Raw genomic sequence first — 5,246 nt, 5'->3', positions numbered from 1 at the left:
ATACACACAGATTATCATGAACAAAGAATTCATCAAGATCGAGGTGTATTAGATATATATTCACCGAAAAAATACATAATGTGCGCGACCTTTGCATATATTGCATTCTTTATTTATGTTCTATTTAGACAAAATGTATATTCATAAAAGAAATACATAATGGTACTTGACTTGCCAGAACTTTGCATATGATACTTTCTTTATTTATGTTTTTATGTGGTTTTTTGATTTTCTTTTGGATTGAAACAGACATCCATTCATCGCCGTCAAACTCTATAACGACAAAATTTCTTCGATCCAAACTATGGTATAAGATGGAACAACCTACAAATTATTTTGGATCTTTGAAGCAAAAGCTAGGCCGATATTTTTTAACTTCTTTTTTAGTATTAATACGTATAACGCTTCCTTTAATTATATCTTCTGATGCTTCAATATTAGTACATACATTGCGTGACAATCCAAATTTTATCATAGCCTTGCATGTCTGTATTTCTCGGAGAACTTTTGGTACACAACATTTGATCTGTGTTCGTAAGATAATTTTAATTCGCTACATGGAATCGTTATGATAAATATTATATTGTATTATGATTTAAACGCACATGCGCAAGTAGTGGTTGCCCTATGTGACAGGTAACGAGAGTAGTGGGCGCTTGGATAACATCCAAAGTTCAAACGAATTTATGACAAGTAATGGGCGTGTGTTATAATCTCCGCACAAAAGCATATTCTCTGACAAAAGCAGCATATTACAAGAAAGCAATTTATCGGACTTGAATAATGGCCATTTGCTTTTATATTAGGGAAACTATGAAAACTCCGAGTTGCACTCTGATAATGGCCACTTGCATTTATATAATGGAAACCATGAAACCTTGGAGTCTATGAAACTTTCAAAGGGGCCTGGGAAGGGAATATAGTCGTTGAAGGAAGTGGGAGAGGAGTGCCTTGGTTACAAAGGGTGAAAACAACAGAGCTCTTTACACGGTCCAAGAGACAATGTATTTCATTATAGAAAAGGCGAAACACATGTTAATACTAAAATGCCATCATCATGTGGGTTACTGGGCAGGTTAATCCTGAGGCTCAAGGCAGTGGCTGCATCAATATGCAGGGTCTATTTAGAAGTAGCAATGGGCGACTATTAACATTGAGAGACACAGTGAACCTGATTCTGATACCCTGCTACGATTTATGCAGCGGTTCACCGTTCCTGTTCGCAGAGGCAAGTGCAAAGCACATGCAGAATTACAATTTCATTATGTGGGAAGTCTGTCATGCGACCATGTGCTCTCCAGGATTTGAGATGCCTATTCCCGTTAAGTCCGTGGACGGGAAAACAACAATTGTGGGAATAGATGGAGGGTTTGTGATGAACAATCCCACAGTAGCGGCCATTACTCATGTGTTGAATAATAAGGTTGACTTTGCGTCTGTTAATGGGGTGGATGATATCTTGGTGTTGTCCCTGGGAGCGGGAGCAATTGATTGTCCATAAAAATTGGGGAATAGTGGAATGGGCAAGGCCGATTATGAATATTGTGAGTGAAGAAATCTCAGATATTGTGGATCATGTAGTTAGCATGGCTTTTGGTGACAGAAAGCAACGCATGTATGTTTATCAATGACCGTATGCATGGATGGCATCGAATTCCATTTATATGGTATCATTTTAAGCTCTGTGGCATTGAATTCCATTTATATTGTATCATTTTAAGCTCTGCGGCATCGAATTCCATTTATATGGTATCATTTTAAGCTTTGCGGCATCGAATTCCATCTATATATCATTATTTTCTGTCAATTTGATCGCGTGTTTATTTCTTGGTACCGTGTTCATGTCATCCTACGTTGCAGGAGGAGGATGTTAATGTTGATTTCTTAGATGAGCTCAATGGAAAAAAGAGGAGAGACAAGACTTTAGTATGATACAAATCTTTCACGAGACAAATTGGAGCTACACGTATGTAATACTTTCCCCTCAATAGTTGCATTCTCATTCAATATTTTCCCCACAATGGTTGCATGAATTTGCGATGAATCTGGTTTAATCTAGTTTAATAATTGAATTACTTTGCAGTTTAATCAGTTTTTAGGTACTTATCGTACTTTGTATTATTCTCTATCTTTCTTCAATTAAATTTTTATAAATTGTATTATTCTCTATCTTTCTTCAATTAAATTTTTATTGGTTTCATGCTAGTTTAATCAATCCATCACGTTTAACTGCTTTATTTTTGCTTGTCGAATTAAAAGTTGTTTTTATTTCTATCAACTTAATCGGACTATTTCATTAGTTGATTGACTCCCAAACCCAATTTTTCCATAAATTTACCTAAAAACTTAATTACAATTTTCACTTTGACTATTTATTAAATTTAGTTTTATAAATTTCAAAGCTAATTACAAGATCTGTAATATTATTAAGCTACATTTCAAATTATTGTTGTAATACATATATCAGCCCTACCAAATCTTATAATACAAATATTTCCCTTTGCTTTATAGCTTGAGTGTATAAATCTTTTCGTACAAATAAACTCACTTAACTTCGACTAAATCTCTCCGTAATACTGGAAGTTAAATCTTGTTGTACATCGTGAGCCTATAAATATACATAAATCTCAGTGTACGGGATTCAATATGTGAGGAGGACATGTAATCTCTCATCCACAAGAAAATTAAGCCGGTTCTCTAACATCTTCTCCCTATTATTTCTTGTTGTGATAGATAACATTTATGGATAATTCCTTCCGGATCTATGAATAGCATTTATGGATAATTTTGTTCTCACATTTGAAATGCTGATCACTTGTTTGAAAGTATTGTTTATAATTATTTTTTGGCAACTATGGATAGCATTTATTTATACTTTTACTACCCCATTATACTTTTGTTCACACATTTCATATCAATATTTGTCTCCTCACCCATCATTAGGAAATTAAATTTTCTTTTGAGATTTAAACACAAATAACAAGAAAAGTTGAATGGTTACAATTTCGAAAGACCGATCTGTTCTGGTATAATGGTGATCAATTGTAATTAGATCAGAAATACATCTTAACCGGGAAGGTATTGGTCATACGTAGAATGTTTTTGTAATTTTGTGTTTGGGGCACTCTAACCTGATTTGCTCCAATGTCGAGGAAGCTATTTGCAATTGCATTTGAGAACATATAATTAATTATTTATATTGCATTTTTTTATGTAGATTATTTGTTGGATTAACATTCAAGTATTGATAACTGAATTATCATTCACTGTAAAATAATATGAAAATATGTAAGTATCCTAACTAGTATAAATAAAGGCAATGAAATGATATGTAATTAATTTTTTTTATTTTTTTCTTAGGAGGATGAGGAGGAGGAGAGGATGAGGTGGTGGAGGAGGAGGAAATAGGCAGAGGTTGAGGGGGAGAGGAGGCCAAGGGGGAGGAGGCACAGGAGGAGGAGGAGGCAGAAGCGAGGGAGGAAGCTAAGGAGGAAGAGGTAGAGGAGGAGGTAGAGGAAGGGGAGGATGACTGGGAGGCGGCGAGAGAGGAGGGTGAAGAGGTGGAGGGGGAGGGGGGGGGGGGGGGAGGAGGGGAAGGGGGGGAGGTAGGGGGAGAGGCAAAGGGAGAGGTGGGGGAGGAGGAAAAGGGAGGGAGAGGAGGTGGAAGTGGTGGAGGAAGAGGGAGGCAAAGGGAGCGGAGGTGGAGGAGGTAGAGTAAGAGGATAAGCATAGAGAGGAGGAGGAGGGGGAGAAGGAAGGGGGAGGGGCAAGAGGCGGAGGGGGAGGAGGAGGAGGAGGAATAGGGGGTGAGGGAGGAGGCAAAGGGAGAGGAGGGAGGGTGAGGAGGGGGGCAGGAGGAGAGGTGAAGGTGGAGGTGGGGAAGGAGGGGAGGAGGTGAAGGAGGAGGTGGGGGACAAGGGGAGGAGGAGAGGTGAAGGTGAAAGCGGGGCAAGATGGGAGGAGGTTAAGGAAGAGGTGGTGGAGCAGTGGAGGAGAGGCAGAGGTGGAGGAGGGGGAGGTGATTGTGGAGGGAGGTGAGGGCAGTACGAGGAAGGAGGAGGGGGTGGTGGACATGGCGGTGATGAGGAGGAGGAAGGGGAGTGAGGAGGAGGAGGAGGATAATGAGGAGTGGGGGGAGGTGGAGGTAGAGGAGGAGTAGGGAAAGGGGGAGGAGGGTGAGGAAGTGGAAGAGGCATGGGGGGTTGTAGGAGGAGGAGGGGGAGGCAGAGGAGCTAGGGGAGGAGGGGGAGGCAGGGGAGGAGGAGGTGGGGGGGCAAGTGAGGAGGATTAGGAAGGGGGTCACATAGAGCAAGGCAAGGAAAAGGGTGAGGGTGAGGAGGCGGAAGATGCAGAAGAGGCAGAGGGGGGATAGGAGGAGTAGGAGGGGGCCAGGACGAGTGGGAGGCAGCAAGAGAGGAGGGGTAAAAGGCAGAGGTGAATGATGGAGAGGAGGAAGAGGTTGAAGGGGAGGATCTGGAGAGGGAAGAGGGTGAGGGGGAGGGAGAGGAGGAAAAGGAGAAGTAGGAAGTAGGGGAGGGAAGGAGAGGACATGGGGGGAGAGGTAGAGGTGGAGGCAGGGAGGAGAGGTAGAGGTAGAGGTGGGGGAGGAAGGGAGGGTGAGGGGGGATAGGAGAAGGCTGAAGGGGAGGAGGCAAAGGATGTAGGTGAGGAGGAGGGGTAGGAGGGGGAATATGTAGAAGAGACAGAGGGGGAAGAGGTAGAGGAAGGGGTGGGGATGGATGGGAAGGTAGAGGAGGAAATAGAGGAGGAGGAGGGGGAGGATGGGGAGGTGACGAGGGATTGTGTGGAAGACGCGGAGAGGGAGGAGAGAGCGAGGAGGGGGAGGAAAAAAAATGTGAGGGGAAAGAGGTCGAGGGGGAGGAGTGGGAGGAGCGGGAGCCAGAGGGGGAGGTAGAGGCATGGCATGGGGGGAGGAGGTGTGGGAGGAGAAAAAGGAAGAGAGGGGTGAGGACGGGGGGGAGGAGGTTGGGGAGGAGGCCGAGGGGGTGAGATGGAGAATGAGGGAGGTGAGCGGGGGGTTAGGGAGGAGGCGGAGGACGGGGGTGAGCATGGGGAGGAGGTGGAGGACGATGGGGAGGGGGGCATGGGTGTGGGTGGAGTGGGGTGTGGGAGATCATTTGAATTTTCAAAAGATAGGCTAGGTTGATAATAAAAAGAGATCTTTTAATTTGTTTAAATGAATGAAACCTCAGTATTTTCAAGACCAAAATTCCAATGAGTGGAAT

At 43.2% G+C, this 5,246-nt stretch overlaps 1 pseudogene; it reads left to right on the top strand.

Moving 5' to 3' along the window:
- Positions 1 to 1,057: 1,057 nt before the first annotated feature.
- Positions 1,058 to 1,501, top strand: LOC149150649 (putative inactive patatin-like protein 9 pseudogene; annotated as a pseudogene).
- Positions 1,502 to 5,246: the final 3,745 nt, after the last annotated feature.

The sequence above is a fragment of the Pinus tabuliformis genome, chromosome 9 (assembly GCF_031772625.1).
Source record: "Pinus tabuliformis cultivar Carrire ecotype Pingquan chromosome 9, CPIR1, whole genome shotgun sequence".
Taxonomy (NCBI): domain Eukaryota; kingdom Viridiplantae; phylum Streptophyta; class Pinopsida; order Pinales; family Pinaceae; genus Pinus; species Pinus tabuliformis.
The sequence above is the reverse complement of the archived record's forward strand: the minus strand, read 5'-3'. Positions and strand labels throughout refer to the sequence as shown.